We start from the raw sequence: 27669 nt of genomic DNA on the forward strand, positions 1-27669 counted from the left end.
GAAATGAAAACATATGTCCACACAAAGACTTATACCTAAATGTTCATCACCACATTACTCATAACAGCCCAACACTGGACATAATCCAAAGATCCATCAACTGGCGAATGGATAAACAAAATGTGGCATACCCATATAATAGAATATTAGTCAGCAAAAAAAAAAGTAAACTACTGATACATGCTGAGACATGGAACATCTCAAAAACATTATGCTAAGTAACAGAAGCCAGATGCAAAAAGTCATACCTCAATAAAGATGTTTAAAAATTGCAAATCACACGGGGCACCTAGGTGGCTCAGTTGGTTAAGCACCCAACTTCGGCTCAGGTCATGATCTCACAGTGAGTTTGAGCCCCACATCGGGCTCTGTGCTGACAGCTCAGAGCCTAAAGCCTGTTTCGAAATCTGTGTGTCCCCCCCTCTCTCTCTGCCCCTACCCTACTCTCCCTCTTTCTCTCTCTCTCAAAAGTAAATAAACATTAAAGAAAACCTGCAAGTTATTTAGGGGTGCCTGGCTGGCTCAGTCAGTAGAACACAAAAATTCTTGAGATCTTGGGGTCGTGAGTTCAAGCCCCACATTGGGTGTAGAATTTAAAAAGTTCGGGGGTACCTGGGTGGCTCAGTCAGTTAAGTGTCCGACTTCAGCTCAGGTCCTGATCTCATGGTTTGTGGGTGCGAGCCCTGCGTCGGGCTCTGTGCTGACAGCTCGGAGCCTAGAGCTGGCTTCAGATTCTGTGTCTCCCGCTCTCTTTGCCCCTCCCCTGCTCACGCTTTGTCTCTCTCTCTCCTTCAAAAATAAGCATTAAAAAAAAATTTTTTTTAAGTTTGAAAAAGTTAAAAAAATTTGCAAATCATTTAGAAATGAATGACTCATGAGAAATGACGTCAAAACCTGTAGGGTATGTGGAAAGAGTAAATAGAGTGTAATTGAGAAAGAAGTAAAAGACAAGTGGCTAAGTAATTTTAAATTAACTCTACGTAGGCTATCTCAGGGCCACCTAACAAAGCAATATTGATGACAACAATAGTAACAACCTACTTTTTTTTCCCCCAGACAAATGTATTTTTATTTATTAATTTAATTTTTCAGTTCTGGTATAAAATACAGTATTAGTTCCAGGTGTACAATATAGTGATTCAACAAGATACATTACATTACTCAGTGCTCATCACGATAAGTGTACTCTTAATCCTCTTTACCTATTTCACCCATCCTCCCACCCATATCTCCTCTGGAAACCATCATTTTGTTCTCTATAGTTAAGAGTCTGCTTTTTTGTTTGTCTTTTTTTCTTTGTTCATTTGTTTTGTTTCTTAAATTCCACCTGAGTGAAATCATATGGTATTTGTCTTTCTCTAACTTATTTCACTTAGCAGTATAATCTCTAGATCCATCCATATTATTGCAGATGACAAGATTTCATTCTTTTTTATGACTAATATTCCATTGTGTGTATACATTTAAAAAAAGTTTTAAAAAGTTTTTTATTTTGATGTAGTCTCAATATATACACATACAATGGATATGTATACATACATATATACGTACGTATACATACGTACGTACATACATATATACATACATATACATGTGTATATACAGACATTAAATCTGCAGATTGCTTTGGGTAGTGTGGACATTTTAACAATATTTATTCTCCCAATCCATGAGCATGGAGTACCTTTCCATTTGTTTGTGTCATCTTCAATATCTTTCATCAATGTTTTATAGTTTTTAGCATTCGGGTCTTTCACTTCCTTGATTAAGCCTATTCCTAGGTATTTTATTATTTGTGAACAACCCACTTTTGACTGTGTCCAGCACAGGCTCTGGACTGATCCCTTCCATGCATGAACATCAAATCACCACATCCCCTGGAGTTTGCTACTATAACTACTCTTATTAACAGGGCAAGTAGGGGATCTGATATTGGAACCTAGGCCAGCACCTTAGTCACCAAGCTCATCCACCCGCCCCACTGCAATCTGCAAGCTATAAGTAGTAATCATTTATTCTCCTGCCATAATCAACCATAACAAACTAGCACTTACATTTCCTGCTTTTATTGTGGCTTAATGATAACAGCTTCATACAATTTACCTTATTTAAACTTCAGGGCAATTGTAGTAGATGACAGTATTCTTTAATTTTTTTTTAATTTTTTTTAAGAGTTTATTTATTTTGAGAGACAGAGAGAGCAGAGGAGGAACAGAAAGAGAGACAGAGAGAATCCCAGGCAGGTTCCATGCTGTCAGCACGGAGCCTGATATGGGGCTCGAACTCATGAACCGTGAGATCACGACCTGAGCCAAAACCAAGAAGAAGGTGCTTAACCGACCGAGCCACCCAGGCACCCCTAGATGATAGTACTCTAACAATTATTTCTCATTCACTTTTCAGGCACAGAGCAGAACTGCATTTCCTTGCCATCCTCAAGTTGGAAGTGGCTATAAGATTTGCCTTAGCCAATGAAATATGAAGAGAAGCAATGGTGGTCAGTTCCATGTGCGATGATTTGAGAGCTGATGTACAAACCCCTGTATTTCCCTTATTGCATAAGTAAACCTGTTCCAGATGGTGGTACCTGGGTCCCCAAATGAAGACGATGTAGAGCAGAGACTACCACCAAACCATGAAGAATATGTGGTATTAATGAGACTCAATGAGAAGTCTTTTAAGCCACTGAGATATGAGGGTTATTTGTTACAGCAGCAGAACCTAAGCCATCCTTACCAATTCAATACCCTTTGAGTTAATCCTCTTTTTACTAGGAAATTAACTGAGGCTCAGATAAATTAAATGATATGATCAAGGACACACAGTGGAAAGGTAGCAGAGGCAGGATTAGAATTTAGGTCTGATTCCAGGGCTCTTAAAAGTTGTCACTTCTGGGGCGCCTGGGTGGCTCAGTCGGCTAAGCATCCGACTTCAGCTCAGGTCACGATCTCACGGTCCGTGAGTTCAAGCCCCGCGTTGGGCTCTGGGCTGATGGCTCAGAGCCTGGAGCCTGCTTCCGATTCTGTGTCTCCCTCTCTCTCTGCCCCTCCCCCGTTCATGCTCTGTCTCTGTCTCAAAAATAAATAAACGTTAAAAAAAAAAAATTTAAAAAAAAAGTTGTCACTTCAACCACTGTCCTGTACTTCCTCCTATTTCACTCACCACTTAATTCACTCAACAGCAATATTTATTGAGGGCTTATGACGGGTGCTGCAAAGAATGTCTTCCAGGTTGACATTTTTTCCCCAGTAAAATATCTTTTTGGTTCTTAATATTCAAACTTCGTGGAATGTACATAATTACGTGTTTTCATCTAATTTTTATATGGGAAAATTGTATGCTCTCAAGGTAACATTTTTAACAAATGATGAGTAGGAAGTCTCAAGACTACATTTTAAATACAATCAGTAGAAGGTCAGAACCATGTGTGGACATGAAAAGGTTGGCTGAGGTCAACAGAGATGCAAGTTTGAGATGCTGTTGACCAGAGGGGAATGGCGGGGTGAAGGCTGTGAAAGCTGTTTTTTAGCCAGCATATTAACTGTTTAGTATTCAAGGAGTGATTTTTTTTTTTTTTTTGAGCATTTTACATCTTAACATATTAGTTTGTTACTTATGTCTAGGAGATAGGCTGGCCTATCTCCACTGGGCCAATAGGATAAAAGGAGTGTGTTTCCAGGGTTTCTGGAGACAGCTGCCCAGCTTCTTACTCCTTTAGACACTGTCTTGTCTGCCGAGGATGCCCAACACTGCCAGAGTGCAGGGGATCAGGCTAGGGTTGCACACAGGAAGAAGTCTCCAGAACCAAGGAAATGAGATAAACTGGGTCTGCGATGATGGTGATGGTAGTGAACCAATCAACCATCTATAAGCCATCTACCTTTGGACTTCCTCCCATAAGATTAGAAACAGCCAGATTCTCTGGGGTGACATTGTTCAAGCTTGAATGTGTTTATCCCCAGGGGTTTAATGCAGACTTTTAATGGATCCAAGGGCACAAATGTTTTTTAAGGGAAGCAATGTTCAGATCCTCAATGGCCCCAAGTTCTCCTTCCCAAAACTGATCTGACTGCAAACCAGCCTGCCTTCTCGGTTGTCCATCCCCCTACACTACACCTGCCCACCTCATCCTAAGGAGCACTGCTCAGGGGGTGTGTAAGCCTCTAGGACACCAAACAACACAAAACATGAAAATACTGGTTTGGAGGAAGTAGTCTTTAATGAATAAGAAAGCTCCTTAAACCCCCAGGCTTGCCTGTCCTTCACTGACTTACACATCTTTCTGTTAAATATGAATCTTGGCTTTAAAAACAGGATATTCTGGCCCGTGCTGGGATTCCCTAAATTCAGAATACTCAAAGCAGTATATATAGGTTAGTGGCCCTGGTTCGTTTAAAGGGAATGTTTTGCAGGACCATCAAAATTTTGATTCCCCTAGAAAAAAATTCCCAGGGGAAAATGTATGTGATTTTTCTTTCAGATTCTGTGTGCTTTACACAATAAGGTAGTGAAAAACCTACTTTATCTAACCATATTATAAAATATTTCAATTACAGTCAATCTCCATCTTATCTCACCTTACAAAATATGTACTACATTATTTCTCCCACAAATAATATTTTACAGTTACCATACAACTATTTTAGATGTTAGCTTTATAATGCACAAGGAGATATAGTTTATCAAAATTCTTTTGAGGGAACACAAAAATATTTGAAGATGATCAGTTCAAATTGGAATAATCCTGGCCAGCCCAGCCCTAATTCCTGGTGGCTGAGCTACAGGAACTCAGCATGGGGTACAAATCCTGGGGGGGGGAAAGACTCCAGACAATGGCAAAGTCACACGTGCCTGGGGTTAGAGCCAAACAGGACAGTCAGTCAAGCTCTACACCCTCTTCCTCTCAGCTCTCGGGGGCCTCAAAAGCAAAGCTGCTACAAGACAGTATTTGAAAAGGGATTTTCTGGCCCAATGGGTCAACTCAAAAGATTCCCTTTCACCCAAGTAAAAGGGCTGTGGCCCTTCCTTCACCTCCAAGTAAGTATGGGCACACACACGTGTGTGTACACACACACACACACACACACACACACACACACACACACACACGTGAGGGAAGTATTCACCATAAATTACTCGGGACTGAGTCAGTAATTACCCTCTTAAATAGTTTCCACTATTAGCAAAACCCTTCTTCAAGAGATGACTTTGTTCTGAATCTGAAGCAACATTTCAGCATGCACTATATCCAGCTTTTTCTAAGTTAGCAGAGGGGCTACTACACACAGGTAAAAACCATTATGCTAATAAAGGTCCCATATCTAACCAAATTTCCCTTAAAGCACGATATAGTGTGCAAGACCGGGTAACAGGCAAGAAAGGACTGTTGTCCAGAGATTTAACTCATACTACTTTCATTCATTTGAGAAAGACCCTGGGTCCCCTCTGTGGGTAAGGCCCTAGGCTGAGCATGATCCCTGCACTGTATCAAGAGTGGTTCTCAAACTCTGAGGTACGTCTAGTCACCCAAGACGTTGCTCAGAACTCAGATATTCCCAAGCCCCAGATCAGAACCACCAGCAGCGTGGAACAGAGCCTCTATATTTTTAACACGTTCCCCAGGCCAAGTCTGTTGCTCCCTTAAGTCTCAGGACCACCACAGAGAAAAGTCTAGCAAAGTGGTTCACAAACATCTGATTCATACAAACCATTTATGGAGAATTTTAAAGTACAGATTCTAGAGCCCACAAGAATTACCAAATCACTTAAAGGACTCTTGGTTGCAAGTGGCAGAGACCCAACTCAAACTGGCTCAAGAAGAAAATAAAAAGCAATTTTCTGCTTCACGTTACTGAAAAGTTCAGGGGTCATTCCAATTTCCAGTTACCCAAAGAATTTATCAAGAACCAATCACTTCCAGTGTTCTTTCCATCTGACCCTTTGGGCAAGGATGGCTCCCAGCAACATTAGGCTTATGCTCCACAACTCAGCACCCCAGTAGAAAGAAAGCACCTCTTTCCTGGCAGCTCTCGCCAAAGACATGTATAAATTCTGAGCAGACTGATGTGACTCATGAGCCCTTTCCTGAGCCAGTCACTGGGGCAGAGAGGAAGAGAACAGTCTGAATGGCCCAGGACTGCTCCCGTTCCACATCCAAACCACATGGACCAGAATGCTCCACAAGGCGGAAGAAGGTGGGGGAGGCGCTTTTTAAGTTGTTTTTATACTCCTGTTTCTAAAAGTTCTCTCCAGAAATTGAAAAATACAAATATAAAGAAAAAAATGAAAACAATCTATAAACATTCTACACACTAAAGTTTTCAGAATCTTTATTTACTTTTTAATGTTTACTTATTTTTGTGAGAGAGAGAGAGAGAGAGAGAGCGAGCATGAGAAGGGCAGGGACAGAGAGAGAAGGAGACAAAGAATCGGAAGAAGACTCCAGGCTCTGAGCTGTCAGCACAGAGCCCAACGCGGGTCTCGAACTCATGAGCTGTGAGATCATGACCTGAGCCGAAGTCAGATGCGTAACCAACTGAGCCACCCAGGTGCCCCAGAATCTTTAAACTCAAATTGTGAATGTAAGTACTGATTTGTTGAGCAGAAACCTATTCCGTACAACAGAGCATTTCGTTAGGGCTGCCTTTATGACAATACCCCCAAACTGAAAAAAGATAAATATCTTAGCCATTTTTATGATTGTTCAGCTAATAGTGGTTTGCCTCCCTTTTTCCCTGAATTTGTTCTTGTTTTTAACCCCTACAGAAATCAGTGGGTGTCTACTAAGAACAATGATATTCTCTCAATTACAGTGTAATTACTGAAATTAGAAAGTGCTGGTGCTATAATCCTGCCAGCTAATGTACAGTTATCTATTGCATAACTTATAATTTATAACTTCTAAGATAGTTAGTTACCCCCATTTCATTTTCAAGGGCAGGGCTTTTGATTCATTGCCACCCCCATCCCCCTCCCCCACCAGAGAAAGTAGTATCATACATACAGCTGGGCTCAGTGAATGAATGAACTGGATGGTGGGGGAGCAAATCCTCAAAAGGAAAACCACAAAACAATCATGAATGGTTGTTGGGCCAAACCAGCAGATGATATCCACTACACCTGCCCCAACAGATGCTCCAGGAATAAAGCCAGAGAATCCCAACTGTTGGGAAGAGTCCCTAGGTGATGCCAATTCCCAGCCAGGTTTCAGAGTGCCACTGTCCAGGGAACAGGTATGATCAGACACAAACACGACACTTCTTGAGCTGTTTTTCAGATGTCTTTGACAAGACAAGAAACCTGATGAAGGTGTTTCTGTGCTCCCACTCAGCACAGCCTGCTGGGGGCCTGGGGCTGGGTGGGTCAGACCTGGGTTTGCTCTTACGGAGCTCAGCCTAAGAGGTGAAGGACGTGCTTACAGGGAGCATTGTGCTGCCATGCCACATAGAGAAGGGCCCTGCACGAGCCATTGTGAAGGAGGTGAGGCAGGTCCAAACATCACCCCTGCCATCAGTTCACACTCATGGGGTGAGACCTGCAGCCAGGGCTGCACTGCGCCCAGACACCTGGGATCGCTGGCATTTTCACGAGAACCCCAAACCTTAGACAACACACATCCATGCAGTGAACAAGTCCTGTCAGCTTGTGATTCTCCCTACGAGGCAGAGAGAAGCTACTCACTTGGCCGAGATCACAGAGCTAGTTGGGGTGGAGCTGGGATCAATTCCAGACTCTGTTCCCAAGTCCTAGCTTGAACTACAGAGCACTATCCAACTCATGGAGGAAAAATAAGGACGATGATAAATAATATTTCTTGAGTGCTTATTATGGCTCAAACTACTTTCTTTTTTAATTTTTTTTGAAGTTTATTTATTTTGAAAAAGAGAGTGGGGGAGGGGGGGAGGGAGGGAGGGAGGGAGAGATAGAGAGAGAGAGAGAGAGAGAGAGAGAGAGAGAGAATCCCCAGCAGGTTCCACACTGTCAGCACAGAGCCCCATGCGGGGCTTGAACCCAGAAAGCTGTGAAATGATCCAAGCCGAAATCAAGAGTCAGACGCTCAATCAACAGCCAACCGGGTGCCCCAAACTAAATTCTTTACGTAAACTTATTTAATGCTCTGAATGGCCCCTTGAGGTAGAAACATTTACCATCCACATTTTACAGGTGAGGAAACTGACACCCAGAGAGGTGAAGTGATAAACCCAAGGTCACACAGCTAGCAAGCAGCTGAACTTTGAATCCAGGCCTTCTGGCCCCGGTTCTTCACCACAAGGTGATAATGCTTCATATGTAAGAACAGGAATGATGCCCCAGGCCAGGTGGGCAAAGAAAGTCTTCATTTTATGAGAAGTGTGTGTGTCATGCTTATTGCCTTGCCAGAGCTCACTGGAGGAGAGATAGCCAACAGACCAAAGCTGGATCAGACCCCTGTTCCAGGATGGAAACAGCCAGTCAAGTCTTCAACTGTGGCTGGGACCTGGACACCCCATTAAGGAAGGAGCCTGGGGACACCCTGATGCCTGGAGAAGCCTAGAAAGGGAAGGAACCAAATAGAATGTAGAGGCAGAGGTGGGAAATGGAGAGGGGAGACTGGCTGGGCCCCAGGTCTGCTGATCACAACACCAGCAGACAATGCCTGTCCCAAGCTCCAGGATGCATCTCAGAATTCTAGGCTTGGATGGATCGGACATGGGCTCCTGTATTTTCAACCCAAAGAACCCAGGCCAAGAACTTCCTACCTGGCTCCCTCTCTAAGCTCATCTTCTGCCATTCTCACCTTCCCTTCCCTCATAGCCCTCTGGCCACAGGGCCTCCTTGTACTTCTTAGAATGCACTCTGTAAGCTCCTGCCTCAGGGCCTTTGTGTTTACTATGCTGTCTGGAATGTTCTTTCCCAGATGTTTCCATGGCTGGCTCCTCATATCCAGGTCTTGATTAAAGTCATCTCTTCAGAGGTCTGCCCTGATCACCTCTGCTAAAATAGTAGCTTGTGCCACTCTCCAGCCTTCCCCCTGGTCGGTTTTCTTCACAGCACATCTCCCTACCTAACATCACATTATTTATGTTTGTTTAGAGTCCAGTTCCACTCGAGAACGTCAGGGCCAGAAGTGTGGGGACTGTGTCTATCCTGGGCTCCGCTGTGGCCCTAGCATTTGTGTGCCATCTCGTAGGTGTTCAGGAAATACCTAAGTGATGATATCTGCCTGCACACACTTTTGTACATCTCCTGGAACCTTTATCCCCGCCCTCAGGAACACAGAAAAGGGGACAAGGAAAGAAACAATGACTAACCTTTGTTTGAGTGGTTACTATGTGCCAACCACAGTTCCAAGCACTTTGCAGGGATCATTTATTCCTCACAAGAACCTAGGGTAGGAGCCATTATTACTCCAGAAGAGGAAGCTGAGGTTCATCTTAATCACAGAGTGGTTAAGTTACTTGCCCAAGGACACCCAGCCAAGAAAAGGCAAAGCTGCAAAGCTTAGCAGTCTGATGTCAGGCCTCACGACACACAGGTGGGCAACCAGTTCTACTGATCCAGCAACAGAGCTCCAGATCTTTTTGCTGAGCTCCCCACAGCCCCACTGGTAGACCTCTGTCTTTTTCTTTTCTTTCTTTTTTTTTTTCATCTCAATCAAGGTCCCAGAATGTTGTCCACTGCTGCATGTACTCAAGTTGTCACCCTTGACGTCGGCTTTTTCCCTGGTTGGGCCCAGCCATGGGGGACAGATGAGTCCTTCACTGACATGGCCACACACTGGCCACCGTGGACTTCTTAGGAACTCAGAAAAATTCTGGGCCCTGCCTAACTGGGCCCCCATCAAGGGCGGTCCTGCAGGATAAAACATCTGAGGCACCCACACCTGCCTGTGACCTCCACTGGCATTTATCATCATCGTGGAAGCCCCGGCTGGGCAGTGAGGCAGGGGGCAGGCCTAACACAGTCAGCTGCAGCAGAGGGGCCATCAAGACGACAATCACTCATGGACAAAAGGAAAGTTTGCCAAGGAACTGCAGGAAAAGCCGCTGAAAATACATTAGCAATAAGGCAGCCAGTTATTGACTAAATCCACTCTATTCCAAACCAGACTCTGCCTCATCCAAGTTGCTAGACAGTAAGCAAGGTCACCTCTCTGTGCTTCAGTTTCATCGCTGTGAAGTGGGTATTACCAACCTGCTTCACTGAGTTATGGCAGGGGCTGAAGGTGAACAATAAAAACACTCAGACCAGGACCAGGCTTGTACTAAGCTTTTCAAGTCAGTGGGAAAGGACAGATGATTCAATCAATACTGCAAGAGATAACTGATTAACTATTGGCAGGGCGTAGGTTTAAGATCTTTATCCCACCTAACACCAGAAAAAAAAAAAAAAAAATTCCAGATGTTGGATGTGAACAATGAAGCTATACACGTGATTCTTTGTCTTCTTCTTCTTTTTTTTTGAGAGAGAGAGAGTGCAGTGGGGGAGAAGTGGGGGGGGGGGGAGACAGAGAGAGAGAAAGAGAAAGAGAGAGAGAGAGAGAGAGAGAGAGAGAGAGAGAGAGAGAGAGAGAGAATCCTAAGCAAGCTCCACGCTCAACCACAGAGCCAGACATGGGGCTTGATCTCATGACCCTGAGATCATGACCTGAACCGAAATCAAGATTTGGATGCCTAAGCAACTGAGCCACCTAAGCGCCCCTATACATGTGATTTTTGATCTTAGGGTTTTGAATTTAAGCCCCATGTTGAGTGTAGAGATTACTTAAAATCTTAAAAAAAAAGAAAAAAGAAAAAGAAAGAAACTATAAAGTAGGAAGAAAATACAGTATTTATCTCATCTTAAATTAAAGGCCAAAGCATAAAAGCAAACAACAACATTAACAAAAAAAACCTGAGTGTGATATTTAGTAACATTATAAAATTAAAAGGTAAACAACTCACTGGGGATGTAAATCTGCAACCTGTAACAAATGATTCCTACCTTCAGTAATATAAAGATACCTTACAAATCAATAAGAAATAAAAACTACCCCCTAGAAAAACAGGCAACAAACAAGGAAATACCTATGGTTAATAAACAGACAAGTCAGCAACAAATATCGCAAGTCTTTAAACATATTTATACACTTTGTATCAGTAATTGCAACTCCAGAACTTTGTCTAATAAAAATCTAAGGAGAAAACAAAGGTTTTTGTGTGTGAGATGTTCAGAGTTACAATATGGAAGGTGGAAGTGAGCAGTATGTCCAGTAACACGGCACTGACAGGATGGAACACTATGAAGTCATCAAAAAGAGCGTGGCTGACCTTGACCCACTGCCACAGTAGGCTTTCCAAGGCAGACTGTTAAAGGAAAGTGCCGTCTGTAGAACAACATACCTAGAGAGTATGTTTGTACAACAAACAACTATAGGCATACGTATGTGTAATAAAAAGAGCTAACGTGAGTGCTTATCACATGCCAGGTGCCACTCTTAACTTTTTTACCTATATTAGCACGATGAATCGTTACAAGCCAAGACGTTAGGACCATCACCACCATTTCACACATGAGGAAACTGTGGCACAGAATGATTAAGTAAAGGCCCAAATCAGTACATGACAAAGCTGGGGTTTGAACCGAAGAACCGTGGCCCCAGAGCCCAGGCTCTTGAACACGATCTACTGCACGCACAGCAAGAAGAGCGCATTTAATGTCACTCTGGGCAGGCGAGAGACACTTGGGGGAGGGCCAGGTGCCAGGGACATGAGAGGAACAAGGAAATGCCATGCTTTGCTTTACATACTGCTCCACTGCTTGAAATGTTTACAATCGGCATTTGGCTGATGTAAGTTTTAAATCAATAAAAAAAAAAAAAAAAGATCAATATGAAATTTCTGCCAAGCGACCTAAATGCAAGAAGGAGTAGGAGATGATCAGCATCTCCAAGAGGAGCATGCAAGGGGAGAACAAGCAGGACCAAAGTCAGCACCTCCTTTCACCTGCTCCACATGCAGATGGAGGGTGGGCTCACACCTGTCTCCCAGAAGATGCCAAGGAAAGCCATGTGGCTGGCTGAGGTATCACACAGGACACACACCCCGTGGGGGGTGAGCTCCCTTTACATGTGGATCGCTGGAGGAGGAGGTAAGAAGAGTTTGATGGGCAAGGAGGCTTTCAGCCCAATCAGTTAAGCAGGCTCAGGAGCTCCAAGTCCCGGGCCTATATACACCTTATCTGGCCCAAGTGTCAAGTTACGTATGTGTCGGCACCCAGAAAGTCCCTGTTTTCTGCCCTGTAATAAATAATGTAATAAAAGGCACGACAGGATCTAGGTTAGTGGGGATGGTGGAAGGGCCACCGATGTGGACTTGATCCCTTCCTGGTTTCATAAATGTAGGACATTAGCTCCTCCTGGGCACAGGCTGTGTCAACATCATGAATTAACAGCTGTGGCTGGAGTGAGAGAAAGGGGAGTAAGGTCAGACTGTGGGTCAGGCCACCGAGGTTCCAAACCAGACCCAAGTAGCTGAGGGACAAGGATCAAGGGCTTCGCTTCTCTGGGCCTCAGTTTCTTCATCTGCGAAATGGGGAGTAAGAGTCTACCGTAAAGAGGGTTACAGGAGACGTGTGTGAGTAGGACACCCCAGCCCAAGTTAAAGGGGGCCGGGGACCGTCATTACTGCCATCCATCCAAACCTGCAGCCCAAAGCCTGAAACCCTGGAAAATCTACTCCCCTCCCCATGCTCTGACCAATCCCTTAGCAACTTGTCAGGCCATGCACTTCTGTCAAGCACCAATGCCACTCTGCAGGCCAGGCACCTCTCCTCCCTCCAGGGAAGGCTGCCTCCCTCCTTGTTCCATTGCCACTCCTTCAGAGGCAATGACAGCAAGGACACTCAGAATAAACACCAAGCCCTCTCCCCGGCTCCCACCCCTGCCCACCCTTCCACCTCCTTCTCTACAAGGCTCCAGCCACACCACTGTTCTGTTGTTCCTCCACCCACCAAACTCCTTCCTGCCTCAGCACTTATGCATTTGCTGTTCCTTCTGCCAGGACCTCTTCCCGCAGATCTTTCGAGAGGCTGGCACCTTCGTACCATTACGGTCTCAGCTGCTATCACTACCCGACAAAGCTCTCCCCCAGCCTCCCACAGCCCTCTCCGCCTTCCAGGTGGCTCTCTCATCAGTCTGCTTCATCACTTCACAGCATGATTCGACCCCACTTGAAACACCTTATTAATTTGTTTACTACTTTCTCTTCTGTGTCCTTCAATGTGAACCAAAACCCCAGGAGGACAGGCCTTCTCAGGTTCTGACCCGAGCACTGGGAACACATGTGATGCTCAATGAATATTTGCCAAAGGCACAAGTCAGTGACTGAATGAATTAATGAATTCTACATCATTCTACATCAAATCTCTGCCCTTCCCCCCCCCCCCCCCCCCCCCCCCCCCCGGGAGTAAATGTGTTGTAATCTCCAGAAGAAAAGAAAGCCCTTAGGTAGTGTGCAATATAATGCGTAACTGATCCCAAGGCATCCAAATGATTTCATGCGTGCTAGTGCTCTAAAGAATTTATGACCCAGACAACAGTGCCTGGGGTCAGAGCGCGCCCCTGGCCAGGCTACTAGAAGGAGAGCCTCTCCGTGGAGCAGAGCCAGTTTTTGTTCTTTTGTCTAGGAAGAGAGTTTCAGATCAGAAGAAATCCAAATGCTCAAAAACCTCTTGCCCCAAGCATAAAGGCTTAATCCCCTGGCATGGAACAAGAACTCTCTAGAGGCTGTAGGTTTGAAAAATTCATGGCCAGGGAAAGAGAACAAAAAATGGAAATGTCAACAACGGCCTAGAGTCATCTCTCCCTGGTTACGGTGGGTGACACATACGAACACAGGGCCCCACCTGGTCAAAGGTAAGGCCCGAAGCAGCTGCGCCTGAACAGTAAGATGACTGTGGCGGTTCATCTGTTTATTCCCAAATCCAAGATGAGGTGTGCCAGTAGAGGCCCGTACACATCGAATGAATGGATGCAAAAACAAAGAGGATTTGGATCACCGAAGGAAAAATCCGCAGATCAGAAGCCACCAGCCCAGTCGTTCAATACTCATTTCTAATGTAAACAAAAGTTCAAAAGAGTCAGTACCCTCAGGGTAACTAAATAATAGATGAGAAAGGTTGCTCTCTAAAGGAATACTCCAGCTAATAAGCGAAGAGGAGGACAGAATTACAAGTGTCACAATTTCTGCAAACCCTAAGTAAAATCACAGCTGTCAGAAATGGTTATTTACAGCCATTAACTACAGGACGTCACTGAAAGAGAACACAGGCTTTACCCATCTGCTGAGGATAGAACACACAACAGCCAGGAGAATGCCCTGCCATCCCTACCCAGAACACACACCAATATGCGTGTGTGTGCACATCTCACACCTGAATCTGATCCAGTCTCCAAACCCAACCACCCATTTGCAGGAAGCACAGGGACAGAAGAACTTGTTAGCCACCACCACAGAAATACAACCCCAGACACAGGCTGTGGGAGATCTACAGGGCAAATTACGTGGCTTTTCTCAACAAATAAACTATCCAAGAAAAAAGGGGGGAAAAATGGGGATGGCGGGGGGACCCACAGATTAAGTGACACTTAACAAGCATGTGAACCAAATCCCACAGTGGACCTTGATTGGAACAAATCAATTCTAAGACTTTTATGAGAGGATCTGAAATGTACTGGATGCTAGATGATGTCAAGCAATTATTGTTAGTTACCTTAATCATGACCATGATATTGTCACTGTGTCCTTAAAAATCTTATCTTTCATAGATAAAAACTGAACTATTTAACTATAAAATAATCCCGTGGGGGTGGGCAGCAGCCTATACAAATAAACCCAGAGTGGTCATGAGCTAAGAAGAGCTGAAGCTATTATTGACTTTTCTCAAACAGTGTCTAGAGGTGATTAAACCGAGAGGGTGGCTGAGAAAGCAGCTCGTGATTACTTTCACCGCCAAGGGCTAATGATCAGATGACATCTTCCTCCTGCAGCTCCGTGTCAGTCTGGGTAAAGCCAAAGTCCTTACTGTGGCCCCAAGGCCCCACACAATCGGCCCCCATCACCCCTCTCATTCCCGCCCCCCACCCCCCGGCCACCGCCCCATCTCTCCCTCACTCACCACTCTCCAGCCCTGCAGGCACTCTGAAGTTCCTCAAGCATGCCAGGCACCTTCTCACCTCAGAACCTCTCACTGGCCCTTATTTCACCCAAATGCTCTTCCCCCAGATACCCACATGGCTCTGCGACTCCCTCTCTTCACCTCTGTTCCAATGTCATCTTCTGAAAGAAGCCTTCCCTAACCCCACTCTCTCAAACAGCACCAGAAGTCTTCAAAATTTAATAGGGGCACTTGGCTGGCTCAGTAGGAGGAGCATGTGTAGAGATTACTTAAATAACCTTAAAACATGTTTTGAAAAGGGGCACCTGGGTGGCTCAGTTGAGTATCCAACTCCTGATTTCAGCTCAGGTCATGATCTCATGCTTCATAGGTTCGAGCCCCACATCGAGCTCTGTGCTGACAGCTCAGAGCCTGGAGCCTGCTTCAGATTCTGTGACTCCCTCTCTCTGCCCCTCTCCCGCTTGCCCTGTCTCTCAAAAATAAATAAACATTAAAAAAAATTGGGGGGAGATTTAATTAAATAGCATCACATGCTACTTATTCTCATTCCATGTACCCACCTTCATTTTTTTTCACACCGATTATCTCTTTTGGACTTACTATATATGTCTTTCTTTACTATCTGTCTTCCCTTTTATAACGTAAGCTCCATGAGGGTGGAAATTTCATTTGTTTTGTTCACTACAGTCGTCCCAGCTCCCAAAACAGCATCTGTACAAACCAGGTGCTCGATTAATATTTGTGTAATAAATCAAAGAACCAAAGCGACATGACCTTCAGGTACCATCCTAGTGCCTGGCAGCTCCTTTAAGAGCCATTTTTAGGGAGGGGCACCTGGGTGGATCAGTTGGTTAAGCACCAATTTCAACTCAGGTCATGATCTTGCAGTTCGTGGGTTGAAGCCCTGCGTCCGGGTCTGTGCTGACAGTTTGGAGCCTGGAGCCTGCTTCAGATTCTGTCTCCCGCTCTCTCTGCCCCTCCCCCACTTGTGCTCTCTCAAAAATAAACGTTAAAAAACTAAAAAAAAAAAAAAAAGAGCCATTTTTAAGGAACACTTCAGAACTAGTAAAGCCTCTGGCTGCCTAATCCAATGTTTAGTCTCCCCTTTTAACTTAGCAGAATCTGATCTTTAAAGATTTTATTTTTAAGTAATGTCTACATCCAACGTGGGGCTTGAACTCACAACCCTGAGATCAAGAGTGCCATGTTCCACTGGCTGAGCCACGCCAGGTGCCCCCAGATTCTGATGTTTAGCTAAGGACAGGGGCATGTGAAATAAAGACTACATTTCCCAGACTCCTTGCAACTATGTATTGTACCCTAAGTTCTGAGCAAGAGTCTATATAAGTAGAATTATCGTGTGCAACTTCCATTAGGTCTTTTTTTTTTTTAAGTTTATTTATTTTTGAGAGAGAGACAGAGAGAGCAAGTGGGGGGAGGGGCAGAAAGAGAGGGAGACAGAATCCTAAGCAGGCTCTGCACTGTCAGTGCAGAGCCTTATGCGGGGCTTGAACTCACAAACTGTGAGATGATAACCTGAGCCGAAATCAAGAGTCAGACACTTAACTGACATCCAGGCGCCCCTCCATTAAGTCTTTTTAAAAAGACAGGGGTGCCCATCTTCATTCCTTCCTTCCTGCTGGCTGGGATGCAATGGCTGGAGCTTGAGCAGCCATATTGAATCATGAGGTGGCAGGACAAGGATGATAGATCCAAGAGGAAGAAGGAGCCTGCGTCCACAATAAGAATGTAGCCCTGGCCTGCTTATATCACTGGGCTCCTTTATGTAATAGAGAAAGAAACTTCTATCTTGCTTAGGCCATTGTATTCTGTTTTATATACGGTTTTCTATTATATGCAATTGAACCTAATCCTGACACACTTGGGATCAAAAGACCATCCAGAGTGAGTGGAACAAGTCCTATATCTATACAAATGTATAAAAACGTCCATAAATTGAGAACTATTCCAAAGAAGAATCACTGTGAGCTTGCAGATACACAAAGAGCTATCATGGAGCTGGGGAGAGGGTAAACGGGTGGGAACAACCAAGGAAATAATGACATGAGAACCACATTTTCAATTAGGTTAAATAGGCTGCAGCCTCAGGATTAGTAACCAGAGCACAGCTGACTCTTAAACAATACAGGTCTGAACTATGCAGGTCCATTTACATAGTTCATACAGTATTATAAATGTATTTTCTCTTCCTTATGATTTTCTCAATAACATTTTCTTTTCTCCAGTTTACTTTAAGGATAGAGTACATAATATGTATAACATACAAAATACATGTTAATTGTTGACACTATCAGTAAGGCTTCTGGTCAACAGTACAATTAGTAGTTAAGCTTCTAGGGAGTCAAAAGTTATATACAGATTTTCAGCTATGTGGGTAGGTATGTGCCCTTAACTCCCACACTGTTTAAGGGTCGAGCGTATATAAGGAACACCTACAGGGGCACCAGGGTGGCTTAGTCAGTTCAGCGTTCAACTCATGATTTCTGCTCAGTTCATGATCTCAGGGTTGTGAGATCGAGCCCCCCTGTGTTGGGCTCTGCACTGGGCATGGAACCTGCTTAAGATTCTCTCTCTCATTCTCTCTCTCTCTCTCCCTCCCTCTGTCCCTCCCCTGCTCATGCAAGCTCTCTCTCTGGGGGAAAAAAAAAAAAAAAAAAGAACACCTACAAATCAATACTAAAATGCCGCAAAGTGATGAGCAAGTTTTATCCAGAAGAAAGATAAAAGATATTCTGCCTTATCAGTCTTCAGAGGAGTATAATCAAAACTACAATGAGATTTCATTTCATATCTGGCAAAAAATAAAAAAGTTTTACCAAACCAAGCCCTTGGTGGCAACGTTCAGAGACCAGTCTGACAGTATTTGGCGAAGTCAAAGATGCTCACATCCTACGACCCGCCAATCTCGTGCCTAATAACACCCAAAAGAAATTCATGTCAATACATGCTAGGAAACATGTGTAACAACATTCACAGTAGCCCATGAATCGCAAAAAATCTAGAAACTAATGAAATGTTCATTGGCATGCAAATGACTAACATAAAAATCTGGTACATTCAGCCAATGGAATATTATATAGCAGCAAAAAAAACCAGAATGAACTACAGCTATACAAAAATAGTCTGGATCACTCTTAGATTCACAACACTATGGGAAAAATGCAAGTCCCACCAAACTATATACAGTACAGTATCATTTGCATAAAGTTCAAAAATAGTTCTTTTTAAGACAAAGAATGATAAATAAAAAACTCAAGATGGTGGTCACCTCTGGGACAGGAGGCAGGGTATGGAATGGGAAGTACCACACAGGTTCATGTGTTATTAAAATGTCCTAATTCCTGGGCATTAAATTCCTTGGACATTAAAATGTCCTAATAGCCTACTGTTAATTATAACAGACAATTTTGCATGAGCCAAAAACACCAGTGTTTCATGCACCAAGGATTCCGATTAATCTGATTTTGCGTGTCCAAAGGCCATCTTTAAAAAAATGGAATATATTTAGAAAGAGGTGAGAGAGCATGTACACCAAGTTACTGACATATGGGACCAATGAGGCAGGAGGTAGGAGCGGAGGGGATGAAGTAGTAGGTGGTTTCTGCTTCATGTTTTGTTCTGCCATCACTTAAATATTCATTTCAACAAGAAATGTTTCCTATAACGAACTCACACAATATAGCGCAGTGGTTCACGGACTCCGGAGCCAGACCACCAGAGATCACACGTCGACTGCACTACTTCCTGGCTGCGGTAAGTAGGCAGGTAGGTTATTTAACTTCTCTGTGCCTCTGTTTCTGTATCAGAAAAGGAAGGGTGATCACAGTGCCTACTTCATGGGGCCACTGTGAAGACTGAATGGGTTGGTTCACAGCTCCTCTACACAAGGGAGGCCCTTAATGAGACTGGTTATTATGATTCTCACTAGTCTAACTTCTAACATGCACATGGAGGACAGCCATGAGCTGAGCAATGATCTAGTGAAGGCCTACAAATGATCCTGGTCAGTTTAACCCCCAGCTGTGCTTCCTTCCCTCATACTTGCAGCCTCTGAAAGAAGCCTGGTGCACTGCTCATCCCAAGTACTTACTGAACAGATGATAAACGAATACAAGATGCCACCTCACCACTTCTCTAGCTGTCTGAACAGACCCCTTCTGGATGCCTACTCTCATGTCCATTCTCCCTTCTTCAATACTGACCCTTCATTTAGGGTGGTGGTTAAGTCCAAATTTAAAAACTGCATTTCCATGACTCCCCCGTAGCTAGGGGTGGTCACGTCATGGAGTTCTCTAGCCAAAGTGACACAAGCAGAAGTCAGCTAAAGATTTCAGGGAAGGCTTTGGTGTCCTACAATAGAGGTACTGTCTCCCTTCCTTAAGAGTTTTGCTTCTTCCTGCCTGTGACAAGGATGTGGGGCTGGAGGTGGAACAGCCTTCTTCTCGCTACGAGGCTAAGGGCAGCAGCAGTGCAGATAAAGAAGAGCCTGGGACACTGGAGAGATGGTAAGCTGCAGCACCACCTTTCCCTGCTAACCTCTGCACCTCTCCTTACGTGAGAAAACGAAGGCTGTCGTAGTCTCTGAAGATGACCCCCAGTGGGCACATCTCTCGGAACTCAAGTCTTCCACTGTCCCTCCCACACTGAATCTGGGCTGACCTGTGACTCACTTGAGCCAACAGAATGAGGCTGAAAGTGAGCTGGGCCAGTTCTGGACTATGCCTTACGAAGGCTCATCAGAAGCCCTGAGCTGCCATGTTGTAAGTCCAGCTACTGGCTGGTGAGGCCACACGGAAGAAGAGATCCTCAGACTACAGAGAGAGGGGCCCAGCCATCTCCAAGGCACAATGTGGCCGAGATATCTTGAGTGCTCCAGCTCCATCTACCCTTTGTCTGCTGCAGCGTAAGAAACTCCGGTTAAGCCCAGGAGAAGAGCCGTCCGCATGAGCCTCAGTAAAGCAGAGTCTGTCATTTTAAGGCATTTAAGTTTTAGGGTGCCTTGTTATGTAGCAATAGAAAACTAGAATAAACCTCTATCTGGGCACACCACTGTACAAGTTTCACAAAGCCAAATATATCCCATAATTAAAGTGCCACCTAAAAAGGATATGTGCCCATCGATCAAAGATCCCAACAAAATCTCTTGCATATTGATAACAAAGATCCTTAAAATGGAAAAAAAATATGAACCTTCTGTTATTTTGTTAACAAGTACTCATTAAACACAACTAACCCATATTAAGGGTGATGAATCTATTACTTACTTTTATAATTAAAAAGCATTTAAAGTAGAAAGTTCAACACTGTGCTGGACCTGGTGAGAACCCTCAGAAAACACATCTTCTATCTGGGCAAGAGGTATCATTATACTAATACTACTTCATATTCATTTTCAAAGGCTTAGAGCTTAAGTTAACAAGGTGGCTAAGCAGGTTGGACACCTGCAAACTAATTAAAGAAGGCTATCAATAAAAATAATAATTTGAAAAAAAAACAGAAACAAAGGGAATGCACATCAGTGATGGTCTAGCCAAATTAATTATGGTACACCCACACCACCATGTGTTACACACATCTTTTGCTATCAAAAAGAACAAATCTGAGTGCTATCTGAGAATCTGGAGGCATATCTATATGGTTTTGCCATGTTAGAAAAACAAAATGCAGGGCACCTGGGTGGCTCAGTTGGTTAAGCATCCAACTTTGGCTCAGGTCATGATCTTACAGTTCGTGGGATCCTGCCCCACACTGGGCTCTGTGCTGACAGCTAAGACCCTGGAGCCTGCTTTGGATTGTGTGTGTGTGTGTGTGTGTGTGTGTGTGTGTGTGTGTGTGTGTGTCTGCCCTCCCTCGCATTCTCTCCCTCCCTCTCTCCCTCTCCCCCCTCTCAAAAATAAAATATTTTTAAAAAAGCAAAATGCAAGAAAATGAGGGTAATATTATCCCTTGTAGGATACTATTTCTCTCCACAGGATTATATAACCATGGGAGGAAAGGTAGAAAGATACGCACATAAGTACTTGATTGTTACTATGGGTGAAGGACTGTGGGAGGATGCTGACATGGGGGTGGGGCAGAGAGGAGTCCACAAACTAGGGACAGAAAAAAATTGAAGAGGAGCTTGGAGTTAATTCATGATCATCACCCCCAAGTAGCGAGTGCTCTCTATGCACCAGATACAGTGCTTGACTAGGTCACCTGATCTCACCTGAACTTCTCATCTAATGTGGGAATTATTAATTATTCCCATTTTCCAGATCAGGAAACAGAGGCCCGGAGAAGGCAAGCACTGTGCCCAGAGTGCGGGCAGTGCTGGGACTTGAGCATGAAGAGCCACAGTCTTTCAGGAAGGGCACTGAAACTGCACCACTGCCCCTGGGGCTCAAAGGGCACAGTTAACTGCTGGAGGAGCAGTTCCTTGGACACCTGGCACATTCAGGCCCAAAGGTGTGGCAGTGCAGGATGCAGCCGGCAGTCCATCAGCACCTCGGTGCCTCGGTGTCTCATGCCGTCCGGAGAAATCTGAGAGGGCCACTGACCTCGCTCCGCAGAGCCTGGGGAAGCCCCGCCCAGGACACTTTTACAGAACCAACTGCCGACACCAGGAGCCAGAGCACTGACGAGGTGGGATCAGCCACGACACACTCTCCGAGTTCGCCATTTAATCACAATGCGTTCAGCCCCCGAACAAGAATTACTGCCTGTTAAAGCAGGGAAGACCAATAAACCATGCCTGGCCAGTTAATTCTGATTTCCAAGGCATTCCCTGACCTTACTGCAGGAACACTGGGCAGGACCTGGCGATTAAGTGGGCTCTCCAGATACACGCAGGTGTGTGCACGTGCGGGCAGTGTCTTGGACAAAGCTTTCCCCACCCGATTTAACCTGCACGCAGCCTCAACTCTCACCAGGGCCAAGGCTGTCTGATCCCAGCCACATGAATCCAGGCTGCCCGGATGAGCCACTGGCAGGCCCCGGATTCTCCAGACTGCAGGGGATGAGGGACAGGAAGCCAGAGGCCCTGATGCCTCAGACAGGCTTGATGAGAATCAAAGCGAGGGTGTGGGAATGCCACCTCCCCCACAGCTGCAGGTCTGGGGGCATTCTAACTCAAACCCCAAATGGGGACAGTCATCCATCCTCGGACAATGTTGCACCTGATATCATAAATTTATTCATAAAATAATTTATCCCACACCTACCACATGCCAGGAACTGCTCTACAAGAATAGAGACCGAAGTCCCTGCCCTTTTATGGAGCCTACAGGTGGGGGGGGAGGGGCAGATAATAAACAAGTATGTCAAGTAGTAATAAATGCCATGAAGAAAAATAAAGCACAGTGAAGGACTAAGAGTGGTGGAGAAAGTGCTATTTAATAGGGACAGAGGCCCCACGGAGAGGGTGACATCTGAGCAGAGACCTGGAAGGGGGTGGGGAGTCTTGGGGATACTGGGGGAAGTGTTCCAGGCCAAGGGAACAGCCAGGGCAAAGGCCCTCAGGGAGGAACAGAAGGAGGCCTGAGCAGCTGGAGTGCGGCCAGCAGCAGTTAAGAAGTCAAAGATAAGGCCAGGGAATTTGGGGGGCAGGGGCACAGGGCTAGCTGACACTGAGGACGACTCCCTGCCCAGGCTGTGAGCACTTTACATAACGATTCACTGGAAAGATGAATGGGTACTGCTCCTACTTCCCCCTTCATCAGATGGGGAAACTGAGGCCCAGAGAGGGAAAGGAACCTGCCTGAGATCACACAGCTCCCCTGTACCAGGCCGGGATGTCCCACAGCCCCTGACACAGAAGTTTGCATCCCACAGGAGCTCAACATCCACCAATTGGTTCCTTCTCCGGAGAGAAAATATCCTCCATTTTCTTCTCACTCCCTCGATACTCCGCCCACCGTTCTTCACAGTTAGGAGCAGACAGGTAAACACTTCACGCCAGAGGAAGGGAGGAAAAGAAAACAAAAAAGCCACCAGTCTAATTCCCGAAAAGAAGAAACACATCATTACCTTTCTCTCCTCTACAAGTTACTACCAAACTTAGCAAACATCACTCACCCAAGAGACGTCCTGAGCGCAGCCCTGATCACAGAGCTGGCAGGTGACTGGCCGGGACCCGGCAAGGCCACCTGCCCGAGCTCTGCAGGCTGCCCCCGGCCGGTGCCTCCCCCGCTCGGCCTACTGTGGGTGTCTGGAATGCGGAAACGGGAACCTGCCGTGCCAGCTCCTAACAGCGACTTATTCAATAGCCGCGGGAACACGCCAGCCACTGGAGTTCCCCCACGAGGAGCTCAGCGCAAACAGGCGTGCTCCCAAAGAGGACTGTTTCGCCAGCAGTCCCTTTGGGGGAGGGAAAAAAAAAGGACTCCTTACTCACCAGACACGTGGTCTGAGGAGCCTGAATGGGCTTAAGAGAAAGCTCCAAGGTAACAAAGACGGCTCGCCTGTTACTGCTGATCCAGGAACGGGCCACCTGTTCACTGACTGAGCCGGGCTGCATCCGTGCCCACAGCCTCCCCTGCCCTGGGCTGGCACCTGCCCGCTTCATTCACAACCTCACAATCCAAAGGTGGGCTCCGTTCCCGGTGCGGACTCCCGGTCTGCTCACTCAGGCAGAGGCAGAGGCAATGTAGCTTAATGATTAAGCACCGCCTCTGGGCCCCTCCGGCCAGCTTTGGAAGCACAGCCCGGAATGGCTTTGCCTGATATTAACAACCACCAGAGCCTGGGTACTCACTCTGCACAAGGCACCCTTCTAAGCACTTCCTAGGAGTTATTTCCCCTAGCCCACACAGCTACCCTCCTAGGATGTACTATTATCATTGCTACTTCACAAGTGAGAAAGTTCAGAAATAGAGAAGTCACAGCGTGGAGATCACCTAGCAAGAAAGTGGTGGGGCAGAGAGGTAATCCCAGCACAGCGACTCTGGGTTTCCAGTTCTTAACCACTACACCCAGATCCCCTTTCAAGATGAGAGACTGCCCCCCCGCCCCAACTGGGTCCCAGTTGCCACATCTGTAAAATGGGATGTGTGTGAGAGTTGGTGAGGTCTGTATGGGGGAACACTTAGCCTAACCCACAAAAAATGCTCAACAACTATCAGCTATAGTCATGACATTCTGCCCTCAGATTCAATCAGATTCCGCTTATACCTTAAAATAGGGGGTAACTATGGGCAGCTGAAGGGAAGAAAAATAAAGATTCTTGCTGCCCTTTTCACCCACAAAAAAATACCACTGACCCTTGAACATGGGTTTGAACTGTGCAGCTCCATTTATGTAGTTTTTATGGTACAGTACTATAAATGTATTTTCTCTTCCTCATGACTTTTTCAATAACATTTCTTTTCTCCATCTTACTTCACTGTAAGAATACCATATAAAATACATACAACACACAAAATACGTGTATGTTCTCAGTAATGCTTGAGGTCAATGGTAGGCTATTAGTAGTTAAGTTTTGGGGGTGTCAAAAGTTATACTCAGATTTTCAACTGTGCGGGGGGTCAGTGCCCCTAACCCCTGACCTGTCCAAGGACCACCTATACGGTGTGTATTAAGTGCTCACTGGGGGCCAGGACTGCAGTGTTCTAAGTGCTTTACATACTTTAATGCACGGCATCCACCCAACTACCTAGGAGGTCAGTATCACTACCAGCCCCACCTCAGCTCAAGCCCACGCTCCATTCCTCAGTCCCTCTGTAGTCTGGCAGGGCAGTAACTTTACACTGTGTCTGTCCATATGTGGGACTAATCGGCATCCACAGGAAACTTCAGTCTGCAAAATGAATGGTCACTTTCACAGGCTGTTAGAAGGAGGGGGCGGGATCATTAAATAGTAATTTAATTATTCAATTAATAAATCTCATGTGTTAATAGCAGAGATCATATTTGTAAGCAACCACGTGCCGGCAACGGGGGTAAGCACCTGACCTGCATCCTCTCCTTTCATCCATACAACCACCTTTCGAGCCAGTCCTCAGGAGGGGAAACTGAGCCTCTGCGAGGAGCACTTTGAACAGCAACTGGTCAAGAGCAGAGAGAGGAGGGAGAGCCAAGTGTTTCTGAGCAGAGAAAATGCTCTCAAACACATGCACACTGCCCCTCAGACTGCTGCCTCATCACTCAGCTTGGGTTTGCCTCTATTTTCAAACAAAATATTGGGTTTCCCGATAAGACCGACAGCTCCTACAGTACAGGGACTCTGCGTACATCTTCTCGAAGGTGGACATTAGTAGAGAACAAAAGTGATGTCCTGATTCAGGTAACTACAAAACAAAGCGGGTCAGTACAATGACATGAAAATGTATGAGTGCAATGCTTCCACTTTGTTTTACTAACTTCTGCAGCAGACCCAGGTGTTTGCCTACCAATTCCATCCCTTTCTCCAAGTCCTTTCCTAAACAGTACTCAAAAAAAACAAAAAACAAAAAACAAAAAACAAAAAAAAACACATAAAAACAAAAAAACAGTACTCCAATTTTATTCCTGTAGCCACTGTCTTCCCAGCAGTCATGTGCTTCAGGTAAGGACAGTTCCAGCCTCAGCCCTGAGACTACATCATGATCGGCTCTTACTTGTGATTTGCCCAGGTGTGGTCACGTGCCAGAATGCTGGCCAATGAGATATGAGGAGAATCTGAGAGGCAGAGTATCTAGGAAAAGTTTCCTCACTTGTTAGAGATAAACATTGAGTGATAAATAGATGCCCTCTTTCTACTACTAGATGCAGCCTTGTCGGGGTATGACAGCTGGAGCTGTGGCAGTCATCTTGTGGCCACGAGGAGAGTCTGAGGACACAGGAGACAAACCAAGGATGGCACAGTGACACAACAGAGGGCTTGCTTACAGGCACTGTGGAAGTGCTTAGTCAATCAATTAAGGTGGCGCCAACCATGGGCTTCTTTGTTGCATGAGATCATAAATCTGACTTCAGGCCAATTTCATCTGGGTTTCCTACTGCAATAGATCAGTGGTACTCCAGATGTCCTCTCAGGCCGAGGAGCACCCAGTAACACCTGACTACTTGTTAAAAATGCAGATTCTCAAGCCAGACCTACTGAATCAGAAACTCTTGGTGGGGCCTGGCAATCTGTAATTTAACAAGCATTCCAGGGGATTCTGCTGTCTGCTAAGGTTTGAGAACCACTGCAGAAGCACACAAGTCATTTCAGAGCAAGGCCTCTGGAGTCAAGAGTCCTTGGGTCCAAATCTTGTCACTACCATTCTCTAGCTGTGTGACCTTGGGCAAGTTATTTAAATTTAGCTGCCTCATCTGCAAAAGAGGAATAAAATGAATACTTCTCTTACAGGATTGTTGGGAGGTCTGGATGAGTCACTCTGTGGGATGTGCCTACCTAGCACAGTGCCTAGCACAGGGTAGACATTATATAAATTACCTATTCGGTGCTGCTTTTGTTGCTATTACTATTGTTTGCAACCAAAGGCATACCAACTGACACAACTTCCTAACGGAGCTCCTCCAAAGCTGGATCCAGAACTCCTTTACCTTTATGTTACTACACCCAGAACCCAGCCCAGGGCCCTGGGGCTTCTAGAGACATGACACTGTCCCGGTCAGTGCAGGGATGCGACACACAGGAGGGGCTGAGGCCTTTCTCCATCACTCCTCAGACCTCCTCCCGCAGCCTGAACCTCCGCAGCCCCAGCAGATATCCCACGGACACTCTGCCAGCTACTCTGCCCAGTTACTGATCCAGAATGCCCACCAGCTCTGCCCGGCCCCAGAGAGCACCCCCACCATGTGAGTCATGCCAAACATCTGGCAAGAGTCCAGGGCTGCCCTTCCCTCTGGGAGTTATCTGTGATTTCAAAACTGGTGGCACCAAGATGCAGAAAGCCAAAGAATGACAAACGCCACCCCCAGGTAAGGTCCCAGCAGGAAGAGGCAGCCTCTAATCAGGCTTAATAGCAAGACTGGGTAGGGGGCTGTGGGTGGGGCCGGGGTTCTGCATTCGCCGGCACTGCTGACACTGTTGGGCCGGTCACTGAAAGAGCAGTGTGGGATACAGAAAGGGGGAGGGGAGTCTTGGCCTCCGACCACTAACCCCGGCAGCAGGAAAGCCCTGGTCAGATTTCTCAGGCTGTGCAAAGGAAGCTATTACACCGAACCTCATAAAATTGCCAATATTCACACATTCCTGGACGGCAAAAAGGTAATTTCATATGGCTCAACCTAATACAAGCCAGGGAACTCACTCCAATAATGCGGTGTCAAGAAGTTGGTCACCAGCAAGAAACGGGAATGGTGGTGGCCTCTGAGCAAGGGAGGTGACTGTCTTACTTTTGCGCCTTCGGTTTCATGCACATGTGGCCACTTTTCAAAATTTAATGAAATTTAATAAATCAATCAACCCTGCAATATCTCCCCATCTCAGAGAGAAGACACACTTGTACCAGATCCTACAAGATCAGCAAGCCTGTCACTTCTCTGCCCTCATCTCCTGCTCTGGCCACAGGGCCTCCTTGTGAGCTCCTCAATCTTACCAGGCCCAGT

At 45.6% G+C, this 27669-nt stretch overlaps 1 protein-coding gene across 5 annotated transcripts in view; it reads right to left on the reverse strand.

The window, feature by feature from the left end:
- Positions 1-27669, reverse strand: part of SIPA1L3 (signal induced proliferation associated 1 like 3) — a 237412-nt gene that overhangs the window by 199759 nt on the left and 9984 nt on the right. The window contains exon 1 of one of the 5 annotated variants that reach the window (XM_019432062.2): positions 23531-23836. The exons of 3 other annotated variants lie outside the window; for them this stretch is intronic. The gene's annotated coding sequence lies outside the window, so the exon portion shown is untranslated. Of the gene's footprint in view, positions 1-23211; positions 23475-23530; positions 23837-27669 lie in introns of those variants that run through there. One more of the 5 variants, XM_019432060.2, reaches the window with a different exon arrangement.

This window comes from Panthera pardus, unplaced genomic scaffold (assembly GCF_024362965.1).
Source record: "Panthera pardus isolate Hobbes unplaced genomic scaffold, ASM2436296v1 HiC_scaffold_18, whole genome shotgun sequence".
In the NCBI taxonomy this organism is placed as follows: Eukaryota; Metazoa; Chordata; class Mammalia; order Carnivora; family Felidae; genus Panthera; species Panthera pardus.